Below are 24,948 nucleotides of genomic sequence, written 5' to 3' on the forward strand. Positions count from 1 at the left end.
GGGTCCATAGGATACCCTGAGCTCTCCTTAGAACATAGTTATGGTAGATTACCATTAGACCAGTCTGGTTAAAACCAATGATTTTGCCTGCCACCTTCACCAGGCTGCTCAACCTGTTCTTGCTTGACACACTCAGATTACCGTACCAAGCTACAATGCAAAAAGATAAAACAGATTCGATAAATTGTTTATAAACAGCGTCATCATAGAGGTACAGACCTGAAATGGTCTAAGTTTCCTCAGAAAAAAGTCTTTGTTGCACTTTTTTTATATACAGCCTGGGTGTTAGGTTGAAATGTAAACATATTATCAATAACAACCCCTAGATATTTATGCGTGTCAACAATTTCAATGTCCAAGCCTTTAATATTAGTTATGTTTGGAATCATTGGGATATATGGGAGTCATTGGGATATTTGGGTATAAAAATGCATATTTTAAGACAATGAAAGTGCATTTTTGACTTTGCATGCATATCAGCCTGTTGTTGTAGACCCCCAAAACCAAAATGTGACGTTTTATAATGCAAAATAGAGGCTTTTTAACAATTAAACATTACTTTCATGTTTTAGCACTCAGATGAAAATAAATATATTATTATTATTATTATTATTATTATTATTATTATTATTATTATATAAAAAAATATAAGAGGATATATATTCAATGAATAGGCAGACAGACAGATACAACCTCCCTTTACCCAAACTTTGAAAGACTATGATAAAGTTACAATCGAGGTGAGTGATCTTTGAAAGTGAGCAATGTCTAGCCATCAGAAAGAACATACACTGCCATCCGCCCCAATTTGCGGAATGACAAACTCAAGCATGTTTGACCAAACAATGAAACCCCGACCTTAAATCCCATTTAATCTGAAGGTCGTATTTCCGGCCTGGTCATTCACTAAAGAACAGACTGCTGTCGTCTCTCACCACAATTTAGAGAGCGTTTGATCTTTGCCATTCATCACAAATTGACACTGCCACATTAAATGCCAATACAAAACATGACATTGGGCCTTTTTTTATTCCAAATTGAATACACGTGTGTGTGTGTCTGTGATGACGCTAGACTGTTTAGTAATCTCAATAGCTTCATTTGTTGTATCAGCCTATAATCAGATAGCACTGGCTTGCTAGAGACTCAGTAATGAAAGTTGGATGTCTAATTCGGCATCCAGCCTGGTTTATCACACAAATTTGGTTCGAGCGTTGATTTGTATAACCAGGTTTGATGTGAAGGCAATTATAAAGCGAAACAGAATAGGCTCCCATAGTCTAGTCCAATTCGCCAATTGATATCATCTCTGAATATTTATTAATGATCACAGATAGACCAATGATCAAAGAGGACAGCGCTTGCACAGTCTGCGTTCCCTCAAGGCTTCGTCTTATCAAGTTCTTTTTCTTTAAAGTCACTCTGAGCCAAGGAGAGAGTGTCTATATATAGGCAAAACTACGCCGGCGTCTCTGTGTACACAGATCAGTCATTATCTCCCCACTCTGTCACAAACAAAAGTCACCTTTTGGTGCAAATGAGGTCTTCCCCATCTGTATCGCACTGTTAGATGGACACAGAGCCTGTCAAACATCACTGGCAAACACATACGGAAATAATGAAGGATCTTTTTGATGCAGCGGGACCAACCTCTAGGGCTTTTTACAACAAAAATATATCATACACCCGAGCAATCATGCACACAGAAAATATGTGCACACACACACACACACACACATGATGGACGTGACACACAGGCTGTTGACTCAACTGTGATGTGTTAGGCAGGTGTAATTGGCCGTCATGTCACGGAGCTGACTGGTGACTGGAGTTTCAAGGGTCTTGACGAAGAGATCGGGCAAGCTTGTGTGTCTTCCCGTCAGATAATAAAGTGTGTGTTTCTGTATTGTCTGAGGTGAACCAAAGCAAACGAAACAGCATGTCCAATATTTAATAGTTAAAATTTTACAGCATTGTAAACAAATTGATCCAATATTAGTGTTTTTTCAGCTGTTAACAAGCATTGTGTACTATTAAAGCCACAAGATTAAAACTGTTCACACAATCATTAAGACTGCAGAGTAAATTCTGAATCATTTGTTGTTGATTTCACCCAAAATGCATGTGAAAAACACATTTTTCTAAATACAATCTGCAGTCTTTTCAGACTTGTTCATATGATATCATGTTTAATAGTATGTTATTACTGCTCCGCCAATCTGGTCCGGTAAATAGACTGTTTAGTGACTGTTTAGTTTCCTCAATTGTTTCATTTGCTGTTTCTCATTGTCTTGAAGTCTCAACACAGATTACTTGGTTTTAACTTCAACACAGATTTCTTAAACCAAATATACCTCCTGAAGGTGTATTTTAGTACCCTACCAAATGTTCTAACACTAGCACAATTGCTCCAAAGATGCCCAATAGGCTCCTTAGAGTTGCAAACAATCACTAAAAATCTTCTACTTAAATAGTCTGAGCAGTTTATTGAGGTCTATTTATATTTCGAGAATGTACCCTTAAATAAGTTCAGGGCTATTTGGCAATGTGAGAATGCTCTTGTCCCTGGCCATCTGGTTAGTGGGCATCCTCCTCCACCGCTTTCTACTCTTGCCCCATGTTACAGACCCCTGCGTTTCAATCCACTTCAATGCTCCAGCTACCTGGCAGCGGTTTCCCTCAGACCTTGCCAACAGATGGCTCTGCAGCAGGTAATAATGACCCAAGACAAACTCTTAAATTGATTATGCCATCGTTAGGGCATAAATACAAAGTATCGGCCCGCAGAGTGGAAAGATGGCTCGGAGTCAACAGGCACTCACATCAGAGGCAGATACTGATTCTGAAGTGCACAAGATGGTGGGAAGAAATAAAGGAAGATGAATGCAGACTGATTGACCTAGCTCCCAAATGGTCCACCGAGTAACCCAACAAGGGAATAATTAGTTATCTTAATCAAAATTCTAAACTTAGGAATGAAAAAAGAAAAAAACCTTGGAATGGAATGTAATGTTAATTTTAGCCCAATGTGAGGTTCACAAGAGCAGCCCACAGAGGATGTCCAATTACCAAGCACCTCCTGCCACTCATTTGAATATAAAACAATGGTGGTCTTTTTACACAGTAAAAAAGCTATAGCTGTTATCACTAATGAAATAAGTGCAGTTAACTTTAAACAAGTAATACCAACTTTTTAGCACACTAAGTAGTTAAACTAAATAAATTTAAGTAATGTGGACTTACAATAGTATGTATTTACATCTTTTGAGTGGTCATTCATTCATTCATTCATTCATTCACTCATTTTCTTTTCGGCTTAGTCCCTTTATTAATCCGGGGTCGCCACAGCGGAAGGAACCACCAACTAAGCACATGTTTTTAAGCAGCTTTTCAATTTTTTGATGTTTAAAATTTAAAGATATATTAATATATTATAATATATTAATATATTGATATTAATAAATGTAATAATATTGATTTGATTATATAATAAATTGTATTAGAAATGTGTCATATAATAATAATAATAATAATTATAATAATAATAATAAACAAACAAACAAATAAATAAATAAATAAACAAATAAATAAAGTTATTTAAATGTAATGTATTATTATTACTATTATTATTATTATTATTATATTACTAAATTAAACCTTGGTTGAAAATTACTTGATATAAAGTGCTTTTTTTTGCAGTACGCTGATGCTATATAACACAATAAAATGTTTTAGAAGTGTAGGTATTGGTTTTAAGGACGGCTCGGTGTCGCAGTGTGGTTTCCTCTGGGTGCTTCGGTTTCCCAACAAGTCCAATCACATGCATTATAAGTAAATTAGGTCATCTAAATTGTCTGTAGTGTACTTATATCCTGATCCTCCAGGTTGTGGGTTGAGCGTTGGGCTAACAACCCACCAACATGGTGCAAACTAAATCTCAACTTTGATATAAACCGCCCTGGAAGTAAGGAAGGTATTGTTATGACTATACTTGGTTCTATAAGACAAGCATAGTAGCTACAAACCACAAAATGGCTGTGATTTTGACCCTATCCCCAGACACAGTCCTGCTTCACTTACAAAAATGGCTGCAACTCTACACTCTCAAGAACCATCAAAGGGCTTTGAAATTTGCATGAATGCCATGTGTTATGAAACAATGACAAATACTTTGTAGTATAAGAGGGCTCAGTTGAGAACAGACAGCTTTTCTTTATCACTCCTCTAAAGCCTCTCGTGTCACAGTTCTCTCACTATTCATGCTCTTAGAGATTGAGAATGATACAGGGGATGGTCATATTTCAGAGCACTAAACATGTCTTTAATCATGGAGAGAGTCCTTCTGCTTGGAAAGCCATGATTTGAAGCTCTAGTGTCAGGTGCAGTGAGAGCTGATAGCTCCTCTCTGGCTGAGGAGTGTTGGATCATTTAGAGAAATCTATATTCTCTGGCCATTCATTTTGCTGCAGGAATGAAGCATTTCCCCAGAGGGAGAAAGAGAGAGCTCTCTCAGCAAATAGTCCCCTTGCAGCCACTACCTGCGTACAAACCACCTTTGAGTATTTATCTTCTTCTGAAGGAAGTGTTCGCATGCACGTCATACATAACCAGACAACATAACCTTTAGAATATATTTCTTTTCCACCTGTAAAGTATTTGCTTGTCTAGTCAAAATTAAAGATGCACTCAGCACTCTTACATTGCACACTTCTTGGACTTTCTGCCACCTAGTGGTGTGGATGTGCACTCATTAGCAACTTTATTAGGTAGATCTGTTCACTTCAAATTCTAACATGACACTTAATCCCTGCATTAAGGTATGTAGACATGATCAGGTTAATCTGCTGATGTTGAAACTAAGCATGGGGAAGAAAGTCCATCTTTAGGCATTACAGAACATGATCTAAAAAAATTATGTGGTGTCACTTGATGACACTTCTGCTTGTCTTCAACTTGTCTGTGTGTTGTATTTTGAGTTTGCAGGTCCAACTAATTGTGCTGTAACTGGGCGCACCAGTATACGTAAGACTCTTCCCTATACAACATGTGCTTTTGGTGAAGTCGCCCTGTCACTGCTTGGGGTTCGAGCCTTTGTGAACTTCTCTATCTTTCTAGTCCTGTCCTTTTTCTGTTAGGAAGGGGTTAAATAACATTTTGTTTGTCAGTTTTTCAGCTCAAATGCATTCGTCTTCTCCTTATTTGTAGCAACTTCATTTGAGATGATAGGGTCTCATCCCGGATGTTCATTTTCTAGGAAATGTCTGGCTTATCAGTTGAACTACCCAGGCATCAGTGCTGCTTTGGGTGCTTCAAGATTTTGATGTTCTTGTGGTGATGCATTGTGACCACAATCCAAATCTGTCGAAATCCTTACCAATGTTGGATTTACCGGTTCGTAGTTTTGCAGATTACAACTTGGAGGATTGCCACATTAAAGGGACAAAACATATTTTGGTGGATGCCTTGCTTGGATGGACGGGCAGTGTCTTGGAGTGAGTGATGGTTTAGTTGTTTGAATGTCATTGTTTTTTCTAGGCAGTGTTGGGCAGTAGCAGTAAGGACAACATCACTAAACTCATAATCACAATGAAATTAAAGTATATAAGGCTTACGTACAGACACAACGTAGATTCTGGAAAGAAAAGCGGGCATGGAAGAGTAGTACTGTTGAGACCGTCCAAAAAAAATAAAATGCTACGCGATGTGGTCCAGCATTTTTGCTTAATTAGTAAAATGACTGTGTCACATGACAAACAATGTGTCATCGTTTTTTAAAGTCTCTGTTTTCACAGTCCATACTAAAACACGAAAGCATCATCTTCAAATTTGTCCACTTTGGAGAGTTTTTTCAAAAAGTAACACTTTCGTTGGTCCCACTTTATATTAAGTGGCCTTAACTAATATGTACTTACACAGGAATTAATAGTTTGTTACAATGCAGTAATACTTACTGTGTAAATACATGTATTTACTGTGTACTTATGCTTGATTAAATACATGTATGTAATTACATTTGTAAATACACTGTTGACCATCCCTTACACCAAACCTGTCCATAACCCAACTCAAAAGCACCACGTGTTCTCAAATACATTATAAACACAGTAAGTACATTGTATTTATTTTTGATGTTAGTACATAGTAGTTAAGGCCACTTAATATAAAGTGGGACCAAAAATGTATTAGTGTGGACATGGCCATAGACCAACACGCCCATGCAACATTTTAACAATTTATAAACAAATGAATCACTTTCTGGCCATCGAATATTAGGCATGGACATATATATTGTGATTGTGACATTCTAAAGGCCCGTGCACACAGAGATGTTTTTTGCTCGCGTTTTCCATCAACGTTTAACGCCTCGTGACTAAATAAAGGGCTTCAATGTGATTGTGCACACCAACGCGCAAAACACCAGGCGCTAAAGCGTCATTTAAAAAAAAAACGCCTCGCCGCATCAAAACCTTCTCCACCAATCAGATCGCACTTTTGTTCACGTGCACGGAGCTCCTGAAGTTACAGTAAACAGCACTGGGAAGCGCTCAAGCACAAAACTGTCAATGCAAGCGCACATTGAAGAAGATGCCCAGAGGCGATATAAATGTGGAGCTGCTTATTGCACTGGTGAACAATAATCATATTTTCATCGCTAGAGCTGCTGCTTAAACCATCCATGCTTGTTCAAGTCACCAGTAACTTTATAAACAAGCGTGTAAACTTCCTCTCCTCCTCTTCTTCTGTGTTATAAGCGGGTGTCAGAAGCTTAAGTTGTGCAGCACCATCATACGTCAAAAGAGTGATTTTGCATACTCTTCAGCTTGATGCCAGTGAAAAGCGCTTGGGTTTGAATCCGAAAAAACGTCTCGTAAAACGCTGACGATAAACGCAAACGAAAAGCATCCCGGTTTTTAGGAGCCTTAAAATATCAAATCACTTTGTAAATGTTTATTATTACCATGTCATCAGTTTCCCCATTCAGTTTGATAGAGCGATTGGACCCGGAAGCCGCTTTGCGTGACGTCACACTCAACAAGCGGATACTTGAAACAATCAGGCAGGTGTGTTGAGGCAAGTTGGAGCTAAACATTGCAGGGACACCGGCCCTCCAGGACTGAGATTGGTGGCCCCTGCAATAAAATGACTGTACATGCACCATCATGTAGAATCAATTTCCAAATGCCACTGAAGTGTAAATATCCACTAGGTATAATTAGCCTAAGCTAATGTATTCTGTGACCTGTAGGTCCAGTAACCATGTAATGTCAGTCATAACAGAAGATCTGCTCTGTATACAATAAAAAAGCATTTTAATTATGTTGCTGATCAAACTAGAAAGTGAATCTCAAGTGTTTACAATGTTTAAAATCATTTTCAAAAGCAATATGCATCCCTTTTTTTTCAAATTCTAACAATAAAAGAAAACTGGCACAAAAATAACCCTGCCATACCGCTTTTTGTGTGGATGTTTAAGGAGAAATCTCTTCTTCCCTCCAGTCCTAAGTGAAGGTATGTTTTCCTATCTTGTTCCAAAGTTCGCTTTGAAATGTTATGGTAGGGGTCACCTCACACGGCCTTTTCCGCTACAGGCTCTGTCTGCAAAATAAGGTTTCTTATTTTACTTCAGCTTACACTACTAAACTTTGAGCCATTTTGGCAAGATTTTTTACACTAGATACATTCAACAGCAACAAAAATTTAGCAAGGCACCGTATCTACTCTATTAATTACTCTCGACAAACACTTAATCTCTATCTTTTTTCTTAATTCCCCTAAGGAGTAAACATGATGCTGGGGTGGCAATGAACCCGTGTTGTGCAAATGAAAGACGGCAGAGGGAATAAAGAGCTGCCATGGGGCTCCACTGACCTTGCGTTTATTCAGAAGTACATAATGCAATAATCACCTCCGCATGTGTGATAGATTTTAGCCACTTCGCTCCATTAATCATCAGCCGCGGATGGGAATAAATTGAATTAGCGCTCCAAAAAGCTCACTTCCCTCAACTGTAAGCAATGAAAAACAATTAGTGAGTTCGAAAATGAGCCTCAATCTAATGCAATTGATTAGCAGATTAATAAATATTTGATTTTGCTACTTGTTCAACGAATGAATCTGGCTGTTTTATAATTAACCTCAACTCTGTGATTAATGTGAGCATGATGAATAGCGTAGCGTTTACATTGTTCTAATGTACAGCTAATTTGTTAGGAGAGAAAAATTATGGCTAATTCTAAAACTATCGGAGCATGTTTTAGGTCATGTAAAACAACTGTAGGTGTCATAAATTGCTTTTAATACACTTGTTGTGGTAATACACTGTACAAAGAATCAATTGAAATTAAATTACCCAACATAATAATGAAAAAAGAGAAGTAGTAATTGGTTTTAATTGCTGGTAATTAATTTAGGAAAATAGTCATCTTGCACGGTGCAAATCCAGATAGTAAACATGATATAGACATCACTTAATGTTGTTTATTTCATCCTTTCAGACCCAAAGCTTTTGCATTTTTGCATTGAAAAAACTGAGAATCTGTCTCAATGAGCTGTGAACGCAAAAAGAAAACCATAGTATTTAATTTCACGGCTCCTTAACTTTCATACAGTTAATTTCTCCCGCACCTTGCTGTATATTCCTATTCATTGTCTGAAATTTCACAGGAAATTATGAAACATTTAAGGCACAGAAAACAAGTTTGTTTTGCATTTGATAAAAACGAGCAATGAGATTTAGTTTCCCTCACAATGCAATTAATCACTGTCAATTGAAAAAGACAAAAAAAAAAAAAAAGCAAGGAATAAATTGAAATCTATTGTGCCCAAATATAGGAATTCAAAGAGTAAAGTAAGTAGCAAAACTAGAAACATTTTCCCTGGTAGCATGACGACTGCAGATTGTTTAATCTATTTGTGATCAAATCACCGCAAGTGGAACAAAGGTGGAACTGCAAGCTGTACATTTTCAGAGGGGATAATGAAATCCCAGACATAAAACTTTTTACATCAGAAGAAAGAAATGACCATACTCTAAAGGCTGTTTCAGAGAGAAAATGAAAGAATAAGAAACCTATAAAGGAGGTGCAGATGATAATAAAAGCAATAAATACCACAGTCATGCACACTATATCTTCTAGCCACAACCTGCATGCATTATTGAGTCCAACCTTTGGATATTAAAACATTTTGCATCTGGTCAAGTGAGCTGTTACTTTATGCTATCAACCAAACCAATCCAGGCATCACAATTTTTCCTATCGAGTCTTGCAGAGGGATGAGACACTGTATGATTATACTGTAAGTTTGTCTACCATCCATAGATCAATCTAAAAGCTTGTCTAAAAATCTATCTATCTATCTATCTATCTATCTATCTATCTATCTGACAGGTCCGTCTTCTTTCCTTGTCTTTGGCTAGGCAGAACCTCGGTTTTTAACACTACAAAGTTTTGAATCTGGTAATCATGGAACATTATTTCTTTCACATGACCACGCAAAACAAAATTGTAGGCATCCAAAGACTTGTAGACCTGTAACTTTATCTTGTCAAAACACTTGGAGTTTCAATGAGATAGTTGTATATTTGGGGCTGGAAGCTTGGCCATTTCGCCTTATTCAATATCCATTGGGAGGGTGCTATCGCAAATGGACCTGTCAGACAAACGGCACTCACTTTAACATTAATTTAGCCGAATAACTGTGCTTATCACTGGGTGACGAGCTGTTACTGAAATCATTATGTAAATAATATGTATCATGTAATCAATATATCTTATTTCTAAGACAACAACAAACTCTGTACCGCATCAGATGTCATTCCCTTGCTGTAGATGCTAGCGCTCCAGTTTTTTTTTTTTTTTTTGCAACCTCAATGCACGATCATCCTGAAAATGTTTACAAACAAGGTAATTCGGCTATAGGGTGTAATTGTACAGTGTGTCATTTGGGACATAACTAAAATAGTTACAATGGGCCCTATCATACATCTGATGCAACTTGGCACAATGCACGACGCAATTGCTGTTTGCTAGTTTCAGCTTGGCTTAAGTTGTGTGCCTCGCTTACACATTGCGTAATACAGGCAGGATGTATAGCATAGGATAAAATAAGGATACATAATAGGATAAAAATATAAAGGATTAAAATATTACAAAACATTTTCCAGCCTACATAAACATACTTTCATGTCTTCTTCATCTCGGTGGGCTTTTTCAGTTTATTAATAACAATTTGCCTTTGTATAATGTTATTATTATTAGCTGTATTATTTATTATATGCATATTTATATTTGTTCTATTAAAAACAAGCTTAGATTTGCCCACCTGTCAGGTTTTAGATCATATGGGGCACAGCATGTGTATTAGAATATAACAAAGTTTTTTGACCACACTTCATTATTATTGTTCATTTATTCGTTTGCTGGAAATTAGAATTGAATTTAGAAATAGTTTTGAAACAAATCTTTGCGCTCAACAAACTAAATTAATTATGTAGGCGAATGGATGTCTGTACGTACAACACATTTAACTATCCACAAGAGTGAAAGTAAAAGTAAAAAATGAGGAGGCGCATCTACCTCCCTGTAGATGCTCTGTTTAACTGTTTTCTTGCTAGTGAAACGCTCAGTTATTCCACTTACTAAGTCAGTCATGTAAATAGCAAATGCGCTATGGCACGACACAACTGACTCTTAAAGGGAATGGGAGATGAGACTGATTGGTTTATTCTAAAAACACACCTATAACTCGTTAAGAAAATAAGCTCAACCCTTATAGACCATGCGCCACGGCGCAAAGCAGATTTTTTTTCTGTCACTAAAATAGCAAAAGTGGATTCAGACACCCCCTTCTTGCTTTTGCACCCTGGTCTTTGCACTTTGTGGATGGATCAGCAAAATAGAGCCCAATGTGTCACAATTTTAAGATTAAAAAAAATAAAATTAAATTGTAATAATCTAACCAACCAACAAAAAAACATAAATAAAAAAGCCAAATATCACCATGCAAGAATACATATCCAAATGCAATATAAATTTAATAAGTATTCCACTTTTTTATTTAGTCAATAATCCTTCCTGAACATGTTTCACAAAATTACCTTAAACATAGCAATATAAAAGTTCAGAAGATTTTGCGAAAAGCTCTTTGTTTTTACTGTATACACATGTACAGTATGTCACAGATTAACATTTTGCAAGTCCAAAAAAGATCTGCACAGAACAAGAACATGTGGATATGAGCATAAAAATGCCCTCTAAAAAGTACTTATGAAGGTAATCTACATGTCTCAAAAGAGGCACTGTCTTGCACAAGGAGGGCATTTAAACTGCTCGCTATCACCAGGCTGCAAAGCTCAATTGGGTCACTGAAAGAGACCAAGGCTTGGTGTGGCAGCAGTAGGGGCTTTAAAGCTGTAGAAAGGCCAGCAGAAACTGTACTGGAGCTCTGCGGTTTGGGGGTAGATTGCGATCTATGGTGTTCGCCTCAGGTATGGGCAAAGTGGAGCGTGATGTTTATAATACCTGACTGAAGCAGCCGTGGCTAAGAGACTTTCACGCTTGTCTGCCTACAGCTGAGACCTCACGTTTGATATTCAACCACAGACTGATCCGAAAAGAAGTTGAGAAGTTTCTTCTCTTCTCAAAAATGCTTGCTGACTCAAAAGGATAGATTTTTGGACTCTATTGACTCCCATTGTATGGAGACACACAATGAAGGATTCCTAAAAATATATATTCTCTCTAGTTTTCCACAGAACAAAGTCAGTCATACATGTTTGAATGCAACCTTCTATCCACAACAGAGAAACAAAAACACAGAAAGAGAGACAGACAGAAAAAAAACATGAAAAACACAAACACAAAATGTTTTAAAATTACACAATTTTACATAGAGAAATAAAGAGATATAAACTTGCAATAGCAAATATGCACTTTCATTTTCAGAGTGAAAAAAGGTGAAATTATTAAAATTAAGTCAAACTCCAAAAACAGTGAGATGAAAATATAAATAAAAAAATATATATGATAAAAGATTTATATATTTAACATTATTTCAATTGCATCTTTGCATTCAATATTGATGATATATTATTAATTTGAATTAAAAACATAGATGTATTAACATCTTGCAATTTTTATTTTATGCTCGAGTTTGTCATAATTAACTTACAAGAGTTCACACTTAGCTGATAATTCATTATAAAGCATGTTTGGCATGCTGTCCCGGGAGAGAGCCCTGAGTTCAAAAGTTCCTAGGTAGGTCAGGTCGGTCTCGAGAGCTCTCCCGAATTTGTTCACTCTACCTATTTCTCGATCATTAGGGGTTGCCATGGTGGAATATACCGCCAACCATACCAGCATATGGCTATGCGGTGAATGCTCAGTATAAAACACTTACATACTGTCCCAATTTGGTTTATTCAATTCACTTACACTGCATGTCTTTGGACTGTGGGAGAAAACCGGAGTACCCGGGGGAAACCCACACGTGCAGAGAGAACATGTAAACTCCACACTGAAACGCCAACTGGCCCACAGGGTTTCTGCAGATATCATAGTGTCAAATTTAAGACCTTTTTAAAACCATTAAGTATTAAATTTAAGACCTATATAACAATAACAAAAACACGCAAGATAAAATGCAAAAATCACAAAATTAGTGATAAAATAAATGTATTTAATTTAAACAGTACTAAAGACAGGTTAGATGCACTATTGAACTACAGAGAGAAAAAAAAAAACATCTTAAGGCTGATTTACACTTTTGCCTGGCGCTGCATCGCACACCTCTGCTGACTGTGTGCGCACCTCACGAAAACGGACAAAGGTTTTATACTTGCCAAGTTCGCCGTTGTGTTATTCTTTAAAACGACAGGGGGCGGTCAAAAGAAACCCACCGTAAAGTTTGACGGAAGAACAGAGAAGTAAGTTTCTGGAACTGCACCATGTCATTAATATTATTCAAGATTTTTTAGCTAATCCTTTATTATAATTTATCATAATAATTATAAAGATTTCAACCATTCAATATTTTTTTAATTAAACTTTGATGCAGCACTCGCTTTTGTTTATATCTCGAACAGTTCTACCTATTAAAGTTGAATATCAATGACGAGAAAATGGGTTGCTCTACAATTATATCAATTATATATTGATATAATTTTATACATATTATATATATATATATATATATATATACATATTATATATATATATATATATATATATATATATATACATATTATATATATATATATATATATATATATATATATATATATATATATATATATATATAATTTTAGAGCAACCCATTTTCAGTATTATGTGTTTCTGAAGACAATTTCAAGCTTCAAGCTTCAAATGCATCTAGCAATATCTACAGCTCTGTGTGAACAGATAAACATCTTTAAGTCCTATATCTCACTCTTCACATCTAGTACTGGCATGTACTTGACATTTAGCGGTGATAAGTCAAGTGGCACATTTGCGAGAGCTTAAAGAAAAAGAGCGAGAGAGAGAGAGAGAGAGAGAGAGAGAGAGAGAGAGAGAGAGAAAGAAAGAGAGGCCTCTGTGGTGGTTCATGTCTTGTAACACAGCCGCCATTAAATACATGTTGTTAATCACGAATCAACACCACACTCAGTTTATTACCGATCACAAACAAATATCTTTGTGCCTCTGCTGTTGTGATTTAAATATTCCCCTTATTAACTTTATAGACAAAAGTAATAGCTCGGTCAATAGCATTTTGCTGACTCATGCAGAAGACAAAGACCACTGGTTCACACTAGGGAACTACAAACTGCAAACAATCAATTAACCGGCCAGAGGGACCAAAGAACTGGATGGAAAAATGGGCTATTTGAGGAATTTTCGCCTTTTATTGCTGTTGTTTTAAAAACAGTGAGACTGAAAATGATATGCAGGAACATTTAATTAAAATATATTGGGTGTGGTAGACTGTAACTAGAAACGTGTCAGCACTAAAAAAATTGAAGATCAAAAAATTATTTGACTGACTGGGAAATGAATGAGTGTGACATATAAAGCAAACAGCTTCACAGTGAATTTTAAAAATGTGTGTTCAAGGGCAGACAGTAATTTAAAGTTTCAGAAAAAGTGTTCACACAGAACATGCAGTTTTAATATAAAAAATAGTAGGAGATTAACTCAGACTGGATCATTTTTGCAAGTTAATTATTGACTGGAGACTCACTAAACTTTTGAATTGTTAACTTGAGTCACTTTGGCCAGATTGGTTTAACCAGTTAGTTAACTGGAGACTCGTTTTGACTACATATTCGGGTTTTACGGTTTACGAAAACAAAAACTGCAAAAAACCTAGCCCCTTGGACAAATTTGGCGCTCTCCAGAAATATAAATGGTGATACGTTTTCAGAATGAGCCTGGGTGGGTTGGATTAGTTTAATTAACCTAGTTTAATTCAGTTATTCTAATTTCTGAGAATTTAGTTTTCACTAGAACCAATCCAATGTTTCCAAACGTGTTTGATGTATTGCAATGCCCACTAAAATAAACCCTCAAGTAAACATTTTAAATAAGACAACGAAGCTGACAAGCATGCATATATTCTCTTTCCTTTCTTCAAGGGGAGATTTTATCCTAGTCCATAGAAGCACGGTGTCCATGATATTTAAGTAAGTCTCTAAATCATCCTGAGCTTCTGTCATCTGCCTAAACACTTTCATTCTCAATGAGAGAACCACAGTGCATCATGGGAACTCGCCTGTGCTAAGACAGACCATACACTTGACAAGCATCAGTCATTGTTAAACTCCACCGACTTTATTCACAGAAGACTAGCTCCACTAAAAGACAACACAGTGAGATTGAGACCTCTCTTCAGCAAATATGGGGGAATGATGAGTGATGTTTGGCATTTGAGAAACCTTGTGAGGCAGGATTTGGTGATAGATGGTACGTGTGAAGGGATGTGTTGCTATCGCTAAGTTCTGTTTCACGCTAACGTGTTGCCTATGAGGCGCTGGAGGCTGTCAGGAGATTATAAGTGTTGGAGCAACGATTCGGCTCACACTGTCAGTGTTTAGGGCTGATCAGATGCAAGTCTTAAATTGTCCTGTTCATCCAAGAAGTTACATAAGTGGACTCAATACTCTGTAAACGAACATGAATGCATATACAGAGAGAAGATTGTTGTCAGTAATTTCTAATAACTATTTTCTTTAGTCTTTGAGACAATTTCTAATATTATAGTGGGTATTTTGCAAGATACTGGTGTTCAAATTTAAGTGCAATTTAAAAGACTTAACTATGTCTATTCGGTTGATTAGGCAAGTTATTAGATAACAGTGGTTTGTTCTGCAAGCAGTCAAAAAACTAACAACATTGGTGATAACATAAGGGAATAACGTTGACCTTAAAAATAAAAGATAATAATTTGGCCCTCAACTTTACAGTTCTCAACATACAGTAAATAGTTATACAGTTGAAGTCTTAGTATTAACACCTCTGAATAAATAGTCCCACTGTTTATTTTTTCCTCCAAGTTCTGTTTAACTGAGAGAAGACTACTTTACAACACATTTCTAAACTTAATAGTTTTAATAACTCATTTCTTTTATCTTTGCCATGATGACAGTAAATAATATTTTACTAGATAAAAGGAGGTTTAACAATTCTGATTTCAACTGTACCTCTCACAGATGTCTCTTTTAAATGAATATTCTATAGGATGCCTTACATTAATATAGTTGTGTATATACATTACTTTACATTACATTATTTACATTATTTGTATATATACATTTACTTTACATTACTAATTACATTACATTATAGATTAGTACTAAAGCCAAAACTGGAAATATTCTAACTAAAAAAACTTAAGATCACAGTTCAAAAAAAATGAATACATACATACATACACATACATATACATTATATTTATATATATATATATATATATATATATATATATATATATATATATATATATATATATATATATATATATATATATATATGTATGTATATATATGTATGTATATATATGTATATATATATATATATATATATATATATATATATATATATATATATATATATATATATACATATATATATATATATATATACATATATATACATACATATATATATACATACATATATATACATACATATATACATACATATATATACATACATGTATATATATATATATATATATATATATATATATATATATATATATATATATATATATATATATATATATATATATATATATATACACACATTATATATATACATACATTATATATATATATATATGTATGTATGTATGTATGTATGTATGTATGTATATACGTACACACACACACCCACACACACACACCCACACACACACACCAGTTCTGTCTGGTTATCAAATTTATTGACTGACTGTAGTGTGATATTCTGCAATAACAGCACTCATACAGCCTCTTCACCTTTGTGTATTACTCCGCCCACATAGAGCGACAGCAGATCAATAAACTCACTACAGTTTGACAAATATTGCAGCCATTGGACAACAACATGAACTTTTGAGGCTTTTTTAGTTGAGAATATAGTTATTTAGATTGCAACTATGCAGTTTATACATAAGGATAGTGCCTATTTCAAAATATTTATCATTTGTAAGAGACAGCGCGACAGCTTTCGTTAACAAAAGAGGGTTGACATTGTCTATCCACAAGATGGCGCCATATATAATTAGCCCTAGCTTAGAAGATTAAAACTGCGTGTTTTCTAACTACAGCTGATTAAATCGTTATTAAACTGGTAAGTGATATTCTAAGTCGATTTCACAGATTGCAACTATGCAGTTTATTTATAAGGACAGTGCCTTTTTAATACAGTTAAATCTGCAGACCCTGATTGGACTAATCAGATCTGGGAAGAGCAGTAGCCTTAGTTTAATTTAAAGATATGTTGACAAATATTTTGGTATTATAGCAGGTATTTAAGGAATTCCAGGAGTAGTCTGGGAGACAGAACAATAAGAGACATTGGTCTAAAATTCTTAGGGGTAAATTTTGAAGCCGTTCCCCTTCACACTTAGTTTTAAGTGCCAAGAGGAAGAGGAAGTAGAAGGTGTACAAAAATAGAATTGGGATTGGGCCTATGTTTATTCACTTATTTATGTATTGGATAAACACTTTTGGATTTATTTGGATTATTATCCATGATTATACAATGCATTTATTTGCATTATCAGCAATAATATATATATATATATATATATATATATATATATATATATATATATATATATATATATATATATATATATATATATATATATATATATATATATATATTAATATGGATTTTCATTCAAAGTGTTTGTGTATTTTCAAGGCTATAAAATCTCTCATGTCCAACTGTACTGTATATTTGACTCCTGTAAAAGTCTGCAGGGCCCATGTTCACTTTGACACAAACTGATTCAGTCATCTTTATCTCCACAGTTTCAGCATTCAGCCAGACCTTCTAAAATCCACCAAGAGCTTCTCCTGATCAAACAAAGCTTAAAAACACACACAAGCACAAGTGTTTAGGGAAGGTAAATGATGTTGACTGGAAACAAATACGTTATAAGGAACTGAATTCATCCATCATGATGGGCAGACAATACACAATGGGACATGACTGAGGCAACAAAATTAGGGGAGGGGGGGGGGACTCAGAAAGAGACAGACAGAGGACAAACACAATCCTGCTTTGAATCAATGTAAGACGTCACTAAAGTGAGGAGCAGAGAAAGGAGCAAGTCTTTATGAAATGGCTGGGGAAGAAAGTGTTTTGGAGGAATGGGGAGGCTGGATCAGATCTTTGCTAGCTTTAATATTTCACTGTGCTGATAAGGAACCTGTCATATCTCCTTTTCTGCCTTTGAGCAGCTGTTGCCATGACAATGGGTAGACGGTTGAGCCGTGTATGTGCGGATGTGTGTACTTCAGAGGTATTAACCAAATGATGACTGGCAAAGACAATGACATCTGTGCAGTATGGAAGAATGAGTGATTAACGTGTGATGTAAATTAATACAGAGCTGTCATTTTATATATTCAAATACAAATGTTTGGTCTGACAATAAAAATAAAAAAAGAAACGTGATTAGGGTTGAGCAATAAAATCGGTATTGATATTTTTATCGACCGAACACCATTGTCAATATTGATAAAAAAAAAAAAGATTTGGTATGTACTTTCGGTGTGCGTTATTTTATTATTATTTTTTGTGCTACAGATTTATTAAAATGTGGCTGCTGAGCGTCTGCCTTGGAAGCAGTGACAATAAGCTTAGGGTGTAAGTTTGCCATTTAGAATTTATTTTTGCCAATAGAAGTGCATCACTTGCATGATGGTATATGGAAATGACGTGAGCGTGTTGTGCAATTAGCGCGCATGTGAATCACGCACATTTTCCAGGTGCACCAAGTTGAAAACATCTAGGGCCTTATGTATCAAAGCTGCGTACACACAAAAACTTTGCGTACGCCAGGTTTTGCGCGCATGTTTGGATTTACTAACAATGAAATGAACGTGAGAATGGCCGTTGGTCCGCGCCAAATTGTCTGGCGTACGTGTATTTCTTGTATGTGTTTGTTTTATTTCCATTGGCAACTCAAAGAGGCGACTATGTTAAATTGCACACTACAAAGTATTGCACCAACACATGTGAAAAATATTGCTATTCATTTTTAATTCATAAAATAAGTTAATTGCCGCAAGCGCAACACAATTCATGCAAGTAGATCTAACCAATCTGCTTCACACTTTGTATAGAATATACACATTTTAGTAATAATGACCGACTAATTACCTGAGATAAACACTGCGCACCTAAACACTGCAGCAATTTTTACTTTTCTCTATAAACTTGCATCATAGCTGCAGAGGTCTGTTCGTTTGTCATCCTCTGAGAAAATGGTTAATGGTCACCTAGTCACCCAGGGGAGCATGACAAGCGGAAATGAGTGCCGTATAGCAGCAGTGATGATACTGCAAATTTAAAAAAATGTAAGGATGTCACCAGATTTTTGGTTTCTTTTCTTGTGCACCCAAGCCACTAGCTCCCCATCTGAATTTTTTTAGCATAGGGGTAATGAAGTCTTTCAACTTCACAATTTGTAATGTCACAGTATGTTTTTGAATAATGATGCCTAGTTTGTTTACTTGAACCTCAGATTTGATCATCATAATTTGTTTTCTAGACAGTGTTTGAGGTTGACTGTATCATTATTATTCACACTTTATAGTTTGCTTTGATTGTTCAGTATACGCTTTACCATTGCACACACTTTGTAACACTTTTTTTTTATCAAGTTTAAGAGTCTCTTTAACACTTGTTCATTTTATTATAAAATATTCATAAATTAATAAAAATATTTGACTTAGTAATGTTGGTAAATGTAAAATAAAGTAGTTAAATAAAAAATCCTAATATTTCTAAATATGTTTTTTTTAAAATATCAAATAATTATCCATATCCGAATGATAAGCAACATGATATCAATATATATATATATATATATATATATATATATATATATATATATATATCAATATCAATATATATATATATATATATATATATATATATATATATATATATATATATATATATATATATATATATATATATATATATATTTTTTTTTTTTTTTTTTTTTTTTTTCCTACTTGTGATGCTGCCTTGTCAAAATGAAACAAAATCTCTAATGAAGGTTTACAGGTCCTGGTTTACTCCATGCCTTGAAAAAAATAATGTTGTTGTGAGATTAATAGAAGGTTCAGGCTCTGAACTACAAAGCAAATTGACCATTAAATGTTATTGTCATGATGACCACTAAGTCAAAACTGAAATTCAGGAAGACACCTTGGTTCCTGCGTAAAGAGCCAAAGGTACCACATTCTCTATACTGACCGCTTTTGTATATAAAATCTTTAGCACAAATCATTATTACCATGCCTGAGGCTGGCCACATGAGAGACTTGACCTTGATTTGAACACTTTAAATTGCATGCAGTTATTTTCTCTCACACCTGCTAGAACATATTCGCACATTTTGTATGCAATGTAATTATTGCCAAATCTTGCTTGCAAAAAAAAAAAAAAAGGATTATCACCGCTGTGTTAAACCACCAAACTTCACTGTGCAGATAAAAAAAGCTCTTAACTCTGAGCCAAGTGTGAAGTCAAGGTTAACAAAAAGGACTGGACAGATCTGAGGAAAGGGGATTCACTTCATTCATTATGTAGTAAAGAACTTCCCTTCAGAGCACAATAGAACAATTCCTGTACACATTTGTACATGACCAAAAATTCCTGGCTTCTATTGTTGTGTTATGTAACAAATTGGAGGCTCAACTAGTGTTTCACAAAGCACAAATGGGTCACAGGTCTGCTTTGATGATGTAACAGTATGCGGAAAAAAAGACAAATACAAAATAGATTAAAAAAAAAAAAATTGGCTTAAATCAGTTTGTAGATATACATGTATAATTAATACGTACATATTTAAATCTTTACAATAATGTAGTATTTTAATGTTTTGAAAATGTTATCATTTTTGTAAAATACAAATAAAAAAAAATTCAATCACACTGTTAACAAACATGTTTTCATGCTAATATTACACTAACTAAAACAGTTTTGTAAGTACGTTGTCTTTGTAGGCTTCCATTCCATCAATCCAACAACAGAATCCAGTAAAAGGCAAAAGGTTAAATGCATGTAAGCTTTTTCTAGCATTTCTGACAAGAATTCTATTTAGGGACCCACCAACACGGATTTTTGGCCTGATATTTAAAACTCATATGTTTAAAGATGATTTGGAGGCTGTTTTATATATATATATATATATGCATGTATACATATATGTATATATATATATATATATATATATATATATATATATATATATATATATATATATATATATATATATATATGTATATATATATATATATATATATATATATATATATATATATATATGTATGTGTGTGTATATATATATATGTATGTGTGTGTATATATATATATTAGGGCTGTCAAATGATTAAATAAATTAACGAAATTAATCACACTTTTTTTGTAATTAATCATGATTAATCACAAAATTCAGTATTTATTATAGAAATAAAACAGGAATTTAAGTGCCATTTGAATTTCAAAACAATCAATGCCAATAACAAACAAAAATTATTTCCATGTTGGATTCTAAGGTGACTACACACACACAGACAGACAACGCACGCGGTGAGTGAGGGATCCCTTCAGATTCATCAACAGGCATGATTGCATTCATCAAATTTGCTTAAACTAAGTGTTATAAACTGTACAAGCAAGGATTTTGACAGCAAAATAAAGCAGACACTTTACAAAAGTTGCGTGTAGGGGGGAAACACGTCAAACTTACAATATGTGAGGGCTCATGGATGCAGCTTAAAGGGAGAGAATAGGGCTGTCTTTGACAGCTTGCGACGTCATCTGCCATTTTTATAGAGTATGTTTACATGGACACCAATACTCCACTTTTATGATCAAGACAATACTAATTCAGAGTCTACCATGTAAGCAGTGATTTTTGATTACCTTAAAGGATCACGTGAGTCCCGAAATACGGAGCTTTTTCTTTCCGTTCACCATGTGGTATCAAATTCCATTAAAACATCCTGGTCGGAAATATGCTGAATGAAAGTGAACTGCAGAACTGCAGGTAAAGTCTAAACATTAAAAATGAAACACCCGAAATTGCATTAAACTCTAGAGGAAACGTAAGATAGCCTGGTGATGCAACATTAATTGTTTTATACTGAAACTTTCCTTCTAAAAGCACATCCTTGGTCTTATCCAAATTTCTTGCTTGCTGGAGCAAGCTGAACTGGCGCTCTAAGCAAACGGCAAACACGCCGCTCGCAAATCGAAAGTGACCGGTTCGCGGATGAAAGTAATTCTGTAAATTCATGTTAAACACTACTATGAGTCATTGTTTACAGTTAAAGAATGTTGAATAAAAATTTAGTGGAGAAAAATTATTTTTGTGCTAATATAAGAGCACTTAAAACAGACCGGTCAATTTTGACCAGGAACACTAAAGTAAGGAGCAAGATGTGAACACGACAGGCAGCAGGTGAAGTTGAAATATCTTCAATTTCCACAAACAGTGCAGCTCATCTCTGTCAGTTCCACAGCAGTGGACCAATCAGAACAGCTCGTAGGCAGGGCAACTGTTGTAAGTTTCTGTTTACAGACACTCTGAGACTGTGTGTGGACACCCTCCTGTTCAATGCTGCACTTTTTTCAAACCATTTTGAAATGTCGCATCTCGCAGTTTTAGAATCAAAGTAGTGTTCGGTGTAAATAAGCCCTTAGTCTATTGATGCTGTTAACCAGTTTCATGCAAACCTGAAAAGTAGTTTTTTTTCCTCACTGTTATTCCAGTATATTATGTATTTTTTTGCCATCCTCACGTACATAAACAATCTATGATGCCCTACAAACTACCAAAACAGAAATCATACTGTATAATGCCGAATAAGCTTTGGTTTGACTATATATTTCAGCAACAATACGCAAGACTGACCCATAAACTATTTTCTTTCATGTTTAAACATCATTGTCAGACCTTTTAACAGATGCCACTACAGAAGAGCAGATCTGAAGTGAGGCATTGCCACCTTAAGTAAATCTCAATAGTTCTATTTGTGTTGTTTACTCTTAACTCAATATTAAGTAATGTGCCATTCAGAGCAGTGCATTACTTCCTACAGAGACAAACTCACCAAGAATCCACTAAGGTAGTTACCTTTTTAGCAATCGTTGGTTGGCTAGATTACAGCTAATCTGAATTGACAACCTGTCGACGCTTGTGTTTAGCACATTACTGCAGCGCTAATGCATATTTTTGCATCGATTCCTATTTGTTTAAATTATATGCCAGAATATCTACCGTTTGCATATAAGATTGCTGTGCACAGTGAATACTAAGAAGTGCTTAGCATGAAGATGCATTCAAAAAGAAAAAAGAAAAAAAAAAACGACTATAGCGTCCTCATTTACATGTGAACTGTATGCTGTCTGTTCATCATCATATTCCACTCTAGGTTTACAACCTACTTCATCAAAATCATTGCTCATATCATTATAGCCATTTAGAAAGAGAGTTTGACATCTTTATGGTGTTCGTACGCATTTGTATGCATCCATGTGAAAGCTTTATGACAAACCATGTATGTGAAAAAAAATATATGGGGAGATCACAAAAAAATTGCGCATACATTGACAAGAATTCATTAAATGCATAATTAACAGAAATGATCAGGTTTGCGTGACTTTTTAAATATTTCCCAGTTTATCATTTAATGATGCAGACCTAATGAGTCCATTAGTCTCCTTTGAGGACCACAAACGAGTTTGCCAGATGTTCATTGGCATGAATGGCGTCTGCTCTACCTTTAAGCGTTCTGATATTTTGGCTATATAGATTGTATTATGATAAATAATATGTATGGCAAAATTTTATAAAAAGTATGCCATTTGGTTTGGGAAAAAATGCTTTGCTATACAGGAAGTTTTATTATTATTATTAATATGATTATTATTATTATTATTATTATTATTATTATTATTATTATTATTATTAATGACAATGCATTTTAAAACAATGCACACTAAAACAACATTCATATTATACTGATTTTATATTTATTTATTCTAATTATTTTATTAAATGTTCTAAAACTAATTACAAAAAAACAATAAGGTTGTTGGGAAAATATACTTTATATGCATAAATTTGACTTTGACGTGCTAAAATGACTTGATTTAGATTTTGTTTTATGCCTACATGCCTCCTCATTCATTTCACTTTTTTCGTGTGTTGTGTATGAGCATGCTCAATGAGCATGAGCGAATCGGTCATGGTTTCATAGTGTCACGTTGCAGCTGGTTTTTATTTCATTTATTTATTACTTTTCTCAAAATTAAGGATAAATTTCTGACCTCACCAGAAATAAATAAATAGTTATTTCTTAGCTACAAATGTAAAAGAAAACGAAAAGTGTTAAAACAAGCAAAATATAGCGGTATACACATGCCCTTTTATTCAACAAACTTTTCTTAAAAAAAAATACATTTAAAAAGTAATTATTGTCATGTATCTAAAACAATGCACAGTAGTCTGTCCTGGCTAAAGGTTCAAGATCTCCAGTTGACTATAAATAAATAATGAGTAAACCTCGTATTAAAGCAATGTTATTCAAAAAAAAAAAAAAAAAAAAGATAACTAAACCATACTAACAAAAACAATAAGCAAAAGAAAAAAGGTAAAAAAAAAAAAAAAAAAAAAGTACCATTGGTGATAAGGAAAGGATGATCATCCATGGTTAACCTTGGGCCCATTAATAATCTGTTCATAAAGTAGTTAATGCAAAATTATATATATGTGTTTCCTCTAGGCACGAAAGATTCACGCAAGTAAATAGGAGCTCGCAAGCTTTTTAAACAGTCGCGGGCAACGTATCACATGTGCGCACAAGTGATCATCATTTTATTCGGTATTCACCTGCGGGAACTTGTGCAAGCACAATTCTTTTTTGTCAGTCATGCTGCTTCTTGAATCTAAGATCGCATTTACACGAATACTGGGCCATCTTTATTGTCGAACCCTGCTTTTATTACATTTTATCGTTATTAATATTATTATTAAAATTATTTGTATTATTATTATTATTATTATTAATAATACTAATACTACTACTACTACTACTACTACTAATAATAATAATAATAATAATAATAATAATAATAATAATAAACAAAAACACAAATAGCAATGCATTTCTAAAATGTACTAGTATTTTTGCTTTTGTACATGCTTTTGCCTTTGCTATGAAATATAAATTTG

The 24,948-nt window shown here is 34.5% G+C and overlaps 1 protein-coding gene across 4 annotated transcripts in view; it reads right to left on the bottom strand.

Moving 5' to 3' along the window:
* naaladl2 (N-acetylated alpha-linked acidic dipeptidase like 2) overlaps positions 1–24,948 on the bottom strand; it is a 629,431-nt gene that overhangs the window by 449,235 nt on the left and 155,248 nt on the right. The window contains exon 5 of one of the 4 annotated variants that reach the window (XM_087273254.1): positions 7,452–7,596. The exons of the other annotated variants lie outside the window; for them this stretch is intronic. The gene's annotated coding sequence lies outside the window, so the exon portion shown is untranslated. The remainder of the gene's footprint in view (positions 1–7,451; positions 7,597–24,948) is intronic. 4 annotated transcript variants of the gene reach the window in all.

Source organism: Danio rerio, chromosome 11 (genome assembly GCF_052040795.2).
Source record: "Danio rerio strain M-AB ecotype USA chromosome 11, GRCz13ab, whole genome shotgun sequence".
In the NCBI taxonomy this organism is placed as follows: Eukaryota; Metazoa; Chordata; class Actinopteri; order Cypriniformes; family Danionidae; genus Danio; species Danio rerio.